At 39.9% G+C, this 12,389-nt stretch overlaps 1 protein-coding gene across 1 annotated transcript in view; it reads right to left on the minus strand.

Moving 5' to 3' along the window:
* Positions 1-12,389, minus strand: part of ANKFN1 (ankyrin repeat and fibronectin type III domain containing 1) — a gene marked incomplete at its 3' end in the record, with an annotated part of 414,694 nt that overhangs the window by 257,386 nt on the left and 144,919 nt on the right. Inside the window, exon 2 of the mRNA XM_079725196.1 lies at positions 2,556-2,596. The remainder of the gene's footprint in view (positions 1-2,555; positions 2,597-12,389) is intronic.

Raw genomic sequence — 12,389 nt, forward strand, 5'->3', positions numbered from 1 at the left:
TCCTCCATCAGTGGGGCTGGCATTTTACTTGGCACGTACACATTTCCAGGACCTTTACTTGCAAAGCCTCCTGCCACCTACTGTGGATGGAAGCCTTGTTTGAATAGAGTGCTGATTGGGTGGTTCTCCGTTTGTATTGATTGTATAATACAATCATCATTAGGACACAAGGCCAACTCCAGAGGGGCCCATTGAGTCTGGCTGTCAAAATGAACCCCAGTCACAGTTGCCTGATGATTTGAATGCGTTTCCATGACTCCACAGGTCAGACCAAATTTGTGCCAGTTGCTCAGAGATGACATGGAGAGGTATGTAGATGTATCTTGTCTGGATGGTGTAAAATTCTAGTGCAAGTTTACTAAGGATATTTACTAATAAAATAGGTCACCAAGCACTTTGTATGTCCTTGAGAAAAAAATGTAAAAATAAAATGATCACAAATTGACCTAAGGTGGAATAACTAGACTTCCCCCCCACCCACCACCAATCTGGGAGGTAAAAGGTGTTTTCAACTGAAATTTTGATCAAGGGATCTTGAGCTAATGGTCATATATGTGTTCATAGTTGTGTATTTGCATATAATGACTTAAAATACTGCCTTAAATTGCCCTTCATCTAATTTTCACCATGAACATATACCAACCATTTTTTAGTATTTAACACCACATCATTTAAAAGCACTGTAGGGGCTTCCCTGGTGGCACAGTGGTTGAGAGTCCACCTGCCGATGCAGGGGACTCGGGTTCGTGCCCTGGTCTGGGAAGATCCCACATGCCGCGGAGCGGCTGGGCCCGTGAGCCATGGCCGCTGAGCCTGCGTGTCCAGAGCCTGTGCTCTGCAACAGGAGAGGCCACAGCAGTGGGAGGCCCGCGTACCACACACACAAAAAAATAAAAATAAAAAAATAAAAGCACTGTAAACCTAAATAGGCAGACACAATATGACAAAGAGCTACCAAATATGAATATGTGGGGAAGGAAACACAAGTGGTCTCCCCTGAACAGCGTTCTGTGTTCAAAAGCGAGAATATAGTCAAAAGCTCACGTTTGTACAAATAAAATACTCATGATAGCACATGAAAAGGGAGACTGCTCATAAAATCTAACATGACTTTATTGGTAAAAGTTGCTTAAATCATTCATAACATGCAGGTGTCTTGATACTGCAATAAAAAGCACAGCAATATAATACAGAGCTTGACATTTTACAAATTCCAGTGAATGCATAATACTTAGACATAAAATTTAAATGATTTTAAGGGTGATGTTTCTTGTGCTGATGTTTGAATATTTGGGGAATAGCAGTGGGATCAATTTATTCTAGAGAACAAACAAAAAACATCATCCAGGCAAGTCAGTGAAAACTAAGTTTTTCTTACAGTTCAGCTGAACACATCATTTTCTCAGGGACTGAATGATTCAAAAGAGAATTTATTAGAACACATATAATATGTATAATTCAAGAGAGACCTCTGGATTCTCTCAGGTCCAAGAGTGTCTAATTAATGCTTCAGTGAGCGCTGAGATGCATCCTCCACTAGAAATTCTGTGTGAATCAGGAGCTGGGAGTTGATGGACACTCCTTGGTTTACCTGAATCAACCTTCTACCTTATGGTTGTTGATCTCCTACTTATCTGTGGTGACAAGAAACTCACTACCATTTAAACTACTATTGAATAGCTAGAGTCTTTATATTGAACCCACATTTATTCTCTGTTTTTTGAGCTTGGGTAATAGAATCTAACGTGAGTGGTGGTGGGGTTTTGTTTTAAGAATTTGTGATATATGTTGCAAGGTAAGGAATATTAGATGTCTTGGCTCTTAGATTTTCATAATCAAATTATTCCAGAGACAGATGGAATGTTCATATTTTCTGGTTAAACCCTTTATACCCATTTTATTAAAAAAGAAAAAAAAATCACATCCTAATTCCCAGAGGCAAAACTCTAAAATACTCAGAACTCCCAGTTCGGATCTTGTGTAATTTTATTTGGTCTTTTAGAATAGAGGGGGTTTGTAATTTGTGTAGGGACACTGGGAGTACCAAGAGTAAAGAAACATAATACTCGGGAGATTCATTCTAGAAAGAACGCTGGTTTACAGAGTGGCCATAATGCAGTGCACACAGGAAGGAATTATTAAGATAACTACCATATTGTTAAACGTAAAACAGTCTGTGATTCCAAGGATGGACTGGGCAAAGAGTAATAAAGTAGTCAGCCATTTTTTGAGAGAATCTGAACATTCAAAGGTTTGCTGTCACATTTTCATAATGTCTAAAAGAATATTGCCTAAATTTTTCCTCATTACTTTTTTCTAGCTTTTTAGAAGCAACCTAGTCACAACCACAATCAGGTTCAATCTCTTTCCCAAACAGTTTATAGAATGTTCCACGATGTCATACAAATCAAGAGTGTGAAATATTAGATTCAAACTGCAACTGTTGAGCCAGACTTGAAAAATGTAGCCATGTGAGATGGGAGCCTTAAAGATTAGGAGGTTTTAGGAACTAGAGCTGAGAAAGAGACACCATTTCAAGGAGGCCATGTACTTACATTTTGCTGCAAGAGAAATGCCTGTCTTTAAAGGGTAGTCTCTGAAACAAAGAGAGAAAAAAGTGTGTTAAAAAAAATGTACAGTAACCAATTACAAGTGAAAAGTCATTGAATTGCCTTCAGAGGTGCTGCCACTGATTGAAATAATGAGAAGCTTAGAGATGAAAACATTTTGATTGGGAACTCTTCTCAGAGGTACAGGGAGATGTAACCCACAAAGAAAGCATGTAAGTCAACTGTGGTATCTTATTGCACACTCAGCTCCCTGCCCCGAACATCCCTGAATTTCAAGATCACTTGATGTTCACTGTGTCTCCCAGGTCTGTTCCTGGCAAGAGGAGATATGGAGTCTAGTTGCATAGGCCAATGGCTCAGACTCATCATCCTCTTGCTTCTGGTTCATACTGACATTGCACCTTGTTCTTGAAGGCCCAGTTCTGACACTTTGTTCCATGAACTGAAACTCCTCCTAAAAATTATGATTTTCTCAATTCATGCTTATTGGGATAAGTGGACAAATTTTCTTTTCCAAGAAAAATTTTCCAAGTTTTCTGGTGAGTATGGGGTGGGAGGGTGTTGAAATCAATGCCAAGTTTCTCTTTATTCAAGATGGCAGTGAAAAGAGAGGAACAATTAGACTGTGCCCGTGCTTGGAAGGAGTTTGCCAATTGTGCAGACAATTTTTTCAGTGTGGTATCCCACCAGACAATTCACTTCCAAATCCATTTTTTAAATCTATTGTTGTTAGATCCAAAAGGGTATTTTTCAGGGTAGTAGGTTTAATTGGGGATGGCAGGTATGTCCCCATGATTGACATGAACTATTTGCATTGTGAGGTTCAAATGGTTCCCGGTCAACTCCCAGACTGAACACTAAAGTCATGGTGTCCTCAGCCTGACAAAATGATCTTGTCACACCACCCACATGGATCTGGATGAGGCAGATTAGTCACTTCAGTGAGCAATATTTTTCCAAACTCTGCCAGTTTTAGTAATAGTGACTTTTACAAATGGATTCAGTGCTCTGGGATGGAGAGAAATAACAATAATGGCTAGTTTAAAGAATTGTTGTAAGGGTTAAATAAGATAATACATGTAAAATAGTAGTGTAAGGCTGGCCTATAGTGAGGACTCAGTGAATGCTACCTGGTATTGTTACTGTTATTATTATTATCAGTAGGCCAATTTGGAAAACCAAATTAAGAAGATATGATAAATCCATGGAATAGGAACTAGGAAAGTAGCTACAGAGAGAGTTTTGCTTAGGTAAGGTGTCTCCACTCTTGGCAGTCAAAATTGTACCATTTTCCTAAATTTCTCTCGCAGATGGCCTTCCTCGAATTTTCATTCCTCCAACTGCTGGGTGCAATTTGAATTAGATCCAAATCCGTATTGGAAAATCCCTCAATATTTTAGTAAGCCACCTAATTCCTCATTGACAGTCATGGAGATGGTTGGGAATGGGCTTCCTAGATTGATAAAGTGCTAAATTATTGAACGGCTGGACCCAGGAAGAACAAAGATAATTCTTCGAGTTTTTACACAAGGTAGGTGCACTGTGCATTTTTATAGAGCTGAATCTTTTAGATGGATCCTATGGTGTGATTCAGCAAGACGTCATATGTGTCACTGAGTCTACGGAATTAGGATCACTCCTCTGACCTCCCCCTGGCATACACTCCCCCACCCCACCCCCACCCCGCTCTTGCCCCTCAAACAAAAAGTGTATCGAAAATTCCCCTGAAATTGCGACCCCTTCAGCTCCTTTAAGCAAATTATTTCTAGGAAACAAATTTAGAACGTTCTCACCTACTGAGAAAAGTTTTTACTACTGCCTCATATAACAGCTTCTTTAACTACAAAAGTATTAACAAAGAAAACTGTCCATCACTTCAAGAATTCACTGAATAAGAGCTCCCCCTTTGGGCAACAATTTCACAGCAATATCATTGACTACTTTGAAAACTATTCAGAGCCACCCTTGAGACTACCTTATGTAGCTACCTAATGCGGTGGTACCAATCATTTTTCTTGGGGTACAAAATAAATAAAGCCGTTAAGAACATTGTGGCGGTGAGGTTTTACAGATCATTAAAAACCATAAAAACTCATCTTTGCTTTTCTAAGCTTTCTTCCACATTAGAAAAAGAAAACCTGAGTTCTTAAAGGAGAAAGAGAGCCCTTAAAATTAATAATTAACTCATTTGTTAAATGTTTCTTGAGTGCCTGGTATGTGAAGGCCCCCGTGCTAGGCCCTAATACATCCCCTGCCCTCATGATAATGTCTGTCTGACTGGAGAGACAACTATACATTTGGAAGTATTGTGTGATGATATAATGCAACCTTACAAGGTGCTCAGTGAGGAGGGAAGGTGGTCTTTGAGGATCCAACCTAGAAAGAGAAATCAGGGAAGTCTAATTGGGGAAGTGTTCGGATAATGTCTGAAGAAAAATTCATACTAATGATAACAGCTAAGATTGCTGAGTGCTTCAAGCATCAGAAACTGTCCTAAGTGATTTCACATGCACTGATTCACTTATTACTCAGAACGCCTCGAGAGGTGTTATTCTGACCCCAGGATAGGAGTTAAGAAGGCAAATGGGGAGAGTGGAACACACCAGGCAAAGGGACATCATCAAAGGCACAGGCTCTGAGCAAGAGGAACTGGATCCTTTGAGAACTGAGAGACCAAACCACCATTTGCCTTATTTGCACATTTCAACAGAGTCCATTCTTCCACCTCGTGGGAGTCTTCAGGGGGTCATGGATGGGGTTCTTCTGATACCAATCCTGGATTACTTTAGCTGTGGAAGCCTAGCCTCTGCTCCCACCTTGGGGAGATAAGAGACACATCTTGGCCCTCTGCCTGTACCACACTCACCCAGCATCCCAAGTCACACTCAGAGGGCATACAAGGCTGGCAAGTTACCATCCTCAAGTCATGGTAGCGCTTGGCCCTGATTCAGTTGCCAGGTCCATAGGAATGGACGTTGTCCAAAGCCTTTGGATATCAACTCTGGTCTCCTTGTTAGAAATCCAATCTCCTGTGCTCTGATGATCACTGAAATCTGTCAACTGACAGTCCTGGAGCAACTGATCTCTAGGCCAAAATGTCCCACCAAAGGATTTTCTCTGCACCACACATCTCTCTCAACTTCTCACCCTGGTTCCTGTGGCTGATACCATCTGGTTACAATCTGTAACCTACAATTGACACTCACTAAAAAATAGACAACTTAGTAATTTTGGAATGTTCTCTGCTGATTGAAATATTTAGCTTGAGTTGTCTGCTGTTTAAAACTTTTATGACATGTAAAAAAATTGCATCAGTACAACTGTAATTGTTTGAATAATGTAACACATGGAGTCAAATCTCCTATATAGCTATTCCTCTCTATAATACACAATAAGCTACTGCTTACATGTCCAAGTTATAAGTTTTGAGATGAAGTGGCTGCTACTTTCTTATTCCAAATATTGAATTAATTCTATCTTATGTTAATTTTAATTATGTGCTTATTGCTATGGTAGGATACTTATTCTTTATCTCAGTCCCAGGAGTGCTGGGAACTAATAATCTTTTAAATTACCTGGGAAGGGGGGAAATGGGGGCAGAGATAAATTGGGAGATTAGGATTGACATATACATGCTACTATATATAAAATAAATAAATAAAAAGACCTACTGTATAGCACAGGGAACTCTACTCAATATTCTGTAATGACCTATATGGGAAAATAATCTAAAAAAGAGCAGATATATGTATATGTATAACTGATTCACTTTGCTGTACAGCAGAAACTAACACAACATTGTAAGTCAACTATACTCCAATAAAAATTAAAACAAAAACAAAAACAGTTCTCCCCCCAAAAATATTACCTGAGAAATTAATTTAAGAAAACCAATGCAGGTTTTATATAAGATAGAATATGACAATTACTGCATAATAATAATAATAATAATAATTTGTGAACAGTGAATCCTTTTCACTTTGATCACTTGTCCTTTATGTGCTGCTGTTGTTGAGAGTTTCAGGACCTCTGCCCATGGCTGCCACACAGAAGGTAAAGGCAATGGTATCAGAGGCCAGGAGTCCAGCCTCAGATCTTCCACTGACCTCCAGGGTGACCTCTAGCCAATTATTTAACCTTATGTTTTTTAGGTTTATGAGAGCACACATATATACATCAACCTTTATGTGGCTCAATGCCTTTGTTTATAACATGGGAATAACAGTAGCACCTGCACCTCTCCTAAGATTGCTGTGTTTTTCAGAGGAGTAATGCATACAAAGCACTTGGCAGAGACCTTGCCCATTCTAAGTGCTTAACATGCGATAGTTATGATTGTCTTTATTGCGTCCAAACTGAAAAATTACCTTACAAAGAATTGCACTTTCCATTTGGATCAAAATGTTCCTTAAATGGTCACAAAACATGCCATCTTCAAACTCTTTTGTCTCTGACTCTGGGTCTTGATTTGACCCAAAGTATGCTCTTCTTTAAAAAGTCATAGTTGGGGGCTTCCCTGGTGGCGCAGTGGTTGAGAGTCCGTCTGCCGATGCAGGGGACGCGGGTTCGAGCCCTGGTCTGGGAGGGTCCCACGTGCCGCGGAGCGGCTGGGCCCGTGGGCCACAACTGCTGAGCCTGCGCGTCTGGAGCCTGTGCTCCACAACAGCAGAGTTTGCAATGGTGAGAGGCCCACGCACCGCAATGAGGAGTGGCCCCCACTTGCCACAACTGGAGAAAGCCCTCACACAGAAATGAAGACCCAACACAGCCCGCCCCCCCAAAAAAAGTCATAGTTGATTGACTTTCCATGATTGTTGATAATTTTGCTAACAGTAGCTTTAATTTTTTATTTCTGCTAGTTTTTTAAGAATTTTATAAACATTTCCAATAGCTTCTCTTATGCTGTTGGAATTTCACTGCTGTTTTTTTCCAAGTTTTGACTCCGTGCCTTTGCTGAGAACTCAGCAAACCCTTTCATTGCCTTGCCTTGTTTAGTTATACATGGCTTCTTGTGTTTTGAGTTCTTTCTAGCTTTTAAACAGTAAAAAATTTAATTAAATAAGCAATTTTCATTTCAGAAAATTTGGAAATACAAAAGAGCCCCAAAATTAAGTAAAAGAGCTCAGAACCTCACAGATTTATTCTGAAGTATATAAAGAAGTGAATGTCTTGTCCAACACTCCAGCCTCATTTCCTAGAGGTAATGCTGTCTATAGTATGTGAGGGTATCATTCCAAATTGTTTTTTATGCTTATGAAAGCAAATATATATACATAAACCTTTAGACATATACACTAATACACACTAATACCATTACAATTTTTTAAGAAAACAAGATCATGCTATATAATGCTGTATAATATGCTTTTATTCTTTTCATAGTATTTTTGTGGACATATATTCCAAGTCAGTATACATATATCTCCTCATCTTTTTAGTGGCTAAATAGAAATTTATTTATGTGCATGCCCTACTTTATTTAACCAATCCCATATTGATGAACACTTTGGTTGCATGTGATTTTTTGCTATTACAATAAGCTTGCAATGAGAAAGCATTTTGAACTTCTTTTTTTTTGCCTTGTGCCCTTATACTGTAAGGTAGTTCTTAGAATTGTCAGTACTTTATAATAGGGCATATGCCACTTAATATTAAATGGAGAGTCCAAATTACTCTACAAGAAGGTTGAACCTATTCACCCTCTACCAACAATAGGATGTATCCTCCATGTGGAGCTTTCACTATCCACTCATAATTTCTATTTCTTTGAGATTTTTTTCCTCTGTGTGATAATTCTTCCATCTGAGCTGCAAGATACTAAATTCAGTTTTCAGCAATGTTTTTGAGTTCCAGGAACTCTTTCTTTTTCACAGATTGCTCCTTTGCAAAGCTTCTCTAGTCTCCCTAGGAATTTATATTATTTTCTTTTAGAGTTCTTTTGATTTCTTTTTTTAGGTGTCCCTCACGGAGAGCTACCTTTTCTGATTATGTTGTTTTTTTCCACCTTCAAACTGGCGAGTCACCTTTAACGCTTTGTACATGTTCTCTCCCTACTGTTAACTTGTCTGCACACATCCAGATCTCCTGAACCATAAGATAGGAGGGGTCCTCAGCCCATATGCATGGAGGCTGTTGGGGTCTCCTAAGTAGTAGGGGTGTCTGCCAGTGGTGAGAGGTGAAGGAAGAATCTTTCCCTGGGGGATGGGCTGGTAGGCAAGGACCCCTCAACTGAGTGGTATGGGGGAGACCTCCACGTTCTCAGGACCCTCCTGGTAAATGTGGAGTATAAGCATTCTCTTCATGTTAAATACACTTGATGTATTCTACAGTCATGGTCTTCTCAAAAACAAAACACAAAGCAACAGCAACAGATCTAAATACGAGTCCCAAAACAATAAAGAAACGTCTGGGTTGAAGCCAAGTTGACATGTCAGTCCAAGGGTAGATAGTCTCTCACCTTCAGGATAAGGGCATTAAGAAATTTGCATAAGCATGGCACTCTCAGAAAGCATGTCAATAATATTATGAATTATATTCTATGTTGGATATGGGACTCTTTTGGTAAAACAATTTTATTATACACTCTATTCAAATAGTATATGTTAATTATTGACAGCAATAACATAGATGGTCCATTTTGCCCAATAATGTATTTATCAACATATACCACATATTTAAAATGTATCCCAGGTGTTGAACATATAACACTGGCAAAAGCGCGGGGATGATTTTTCTCACTAAGGCATTTACATGAGAGAACTTCTAGAAAATGACTCTACAATTTTAGTGACATATGTGGTAAGTACTATGATACAGCAACGTCTGGGATACTACAGGAGCAAAGGAGGTTCTTCCTAAATCAGATTAAGCCAGATTTTTCCAAAGAAGGTGATAATGGGTTTGTGAAAAAAAGTTAAATGTTCAAGTAACTTTGGGGAACATTGGGTTAAAGATAGTGAAATAGGTCTTTCTACTGTAATCTTTTTCAGACCTTTTAATATTCTAATATTTATTATAAATTCCAGAGAGAGGTACCACCCCAAATTTATGTGACCAAAGAACCCTTCTGCCATGCATTTTGAAGGACACATGGGGGGAACAATGGCCGAAGTGATGCAGGGGAGGTCTCCGGAGGGATAATGGCAGAGCTGAGATTTCAAAATGAGCAGGCATGAGCAAAAGGGGTAAGGAGGAGCAGTCTCAGCAGAAGAGCATGTGCAAAGGCCCAGAGACAGGACAGGCACCGAGGTAATGCTACGTAGTGCAAAGGAGCTAGACCAAAGAATTCCACAGGAAGAAGTGACTGGGGGCGGGGCGGGGGAGGAGGGCAGAGATAAGGAAGAGTTAGTCAGATCATTCCATCCAGGTAAAGAGCTGCACTTCACCCTGAAAGCCAAGAAGCATATTTGAAGTTTTCTAAAATAGAGGAGAGGTATGAACGGATTTGCTTTGTCAAAAATATCACCCTGGTTGCAGCATAGCTATGGATTGCAGCTAGGTCAGCCTGGAGAAAGGAAGCATAGTCAGAAGGAGTTATTGAATTAACCCAGATGTCAGTATCGAGGGACTGAACTGGAGGAGAAAGATGGGTGGATAGATAGAAAGGTTAGAGGGATCAAATAGATGGATTAGATACATAGACAATAGATAGGTAGGTAAGTGGATAGACAGATACACAGATATATAGATAAGGGGCTAAGGAGAGTCTGCAGGGCCAGGTGGCCAACTGGATGAGGGGTGATTGGGACATAAAAGATTAGGTGATTTCTGGGGGACTGGGTGGGTGATACCATCACTTAGAGAGATGGGGAATATGGGAGGAGGAGCAGATTTGCATCGAACCTAATGACAGGATAGGTGGTAGGATTCAGGTGAGAAGGGATGGAGGCCCAAGCCAAAGCTGAAGCCATAGTCTTTGTCATGTTGAATTTGAAGAGCTGTTGAACACGTAACTGTTAAGATTCTAACAGGTAAAGCTATCAGAGATAATAGCAGTGCTAGGAACCCAGAGGTCATATAAATTATTCCTTAGGAAACACAGATCTCATTTACAACTTCTGTATCCCAAACCCCTCAAATGACAAAGACAAGTACAAACTATTTTTAAATGAACATAAAATGGTGAAAAAATTATTATTTAAAACCCAAACTGACTAACCTCTTCTGCCTTCTGGTGGTGGTGGGGTGAACTTATTCATATCAGTGGGAAAATAACTCTTCAGGGTTTCTCAGCCTTTGCACTGTTGACATTTGGGGTCAGATAATTCTCTGTTGTGGGGACTGTCCTGCACATGGTAGGATGTTTGACAGCATCTCTGGTCTCTACCCACTAGATGACAGTATTACCCCCCTTCCCCAGCTGTGATAACCAAAATGTCTCCAGACGTTGCCAGGAGGGTCACGACTGTGCTTCCCGTCCCCACCAACCCACCCCAGATTGAGGGCCACTGCTCTCAACTCTTCCTTTAACACCATGTGGTGGAATTTAGAAGAACTCTGCTAATTCTTATGCCAGGGAAGGGTGAAACCCAGAGGAGATGGCCTTTTGTTTAGCAGAGTACATTAATGAGTATTTGGCCTACACCTTGAATAGATGTTGTGTAAGTTAAATTCTGCTACAGAAGAAAGTGAGAGGAACTGAATTTCTAAAGTAAACTGAAGGGAGCTTGCTGGGCAGCAGGGAGTCTGATGTCTTACAGAAAAGAGAGCAGTGAGAAATTCCTGACGGCTGGGAGGATGCAGGGCCTTTAATTGCAGGGATGCTTAACATTCAGTCCTAAACTATCTACTGTTTTGTGGTATAAGACTCCTCCATTATTCTCAAGTCCTAAAGTAGAACCTCAAGGCAGATGTGGCTGTGACGATGTTATCTCCCAGGACTTTGCCGAGAAGTTCAGTGTGTGGCTTAGGCTTTTAAGCTTTGTCACTGTCCTCACCATTGCCATCTTCTTTCTTTTTATCTTTTCCTTCTTCTTTCACATCTTATAATGAAAACATTCATTCTTGGAGGTTAATTCTTTTGCTTGGAATTACCAGTAAGCTCAAATTCCCTGTGGGATGCTGAGTTTCTGAAGTTGTAGGAGGTCAGAGATGCCCTTTGGGCTGGACAGGGCAGAGCTTGGCATAGAGACTGACATCATTAATGACATGTCTCCTTACAGATGGGTAAGCTGCGGTCCAGAGGGCCGCGGCACTTTGTTTTAGGAACACAGCCTAGATCTTCTGGCTCCTGGTTCTGTAATTTTTGTAACAGAGCACACTGTCTAGGAAATCACCTCTCTCAGATTAGCTGGCACTAGTATCTAGAAAGGTCTCTGATTTTTGTGCTAGCGGCTTCGAGGTAATAAACTTGCTAGAAGAAAAAAGCAGAGTAAAAACTGTTTAACTGAAGGTCTCTCCAGGGATGTCTTAAAGCTCTGCTTATCCTCAAATCTTTTCTCCATGACATCATTAAACTATTATCTGGCTCAGAATATTTTCTGCTTTTAAACATCTCTTTTCAAATTTGTATCTTCAATCAGCTCACAATACAGACTCATAAAAGCCTTTCATGTCTCACAGGCTACTATAGTCCAAACCTTCTAATTAAATAGTGAATTTCTAAGGATTAATTATTCAAATGTCAAAGAAATGATTTTTGGCAAAGAACGAAGTATCTTTCAAATCTGCTTTAGATAATATGAAAGCTGATCAATGGCCAGTGTTTACATGTCTAGTTATCAATTTTAATGAAACGTTTCCTTTGAAGTCACTTACAAAAACGTATGAAGTCTATATATAAAACCCCCAAATCACACTGAAGTTCTGTCTCACAAAAGG

This window comes from Hyperoodon ampullatus (assembly GCF_949752795.1).
Source record: "Hyperoodon ampullatus genome assembly, chromosome: 19".
Taxonomy (NCBI): Eukaryota; Metazoa; Chordata; class Mammalia; order Artiodactyla; family Ziphiidae; genus Hyperoodon; species Hyperoodon ampullatus.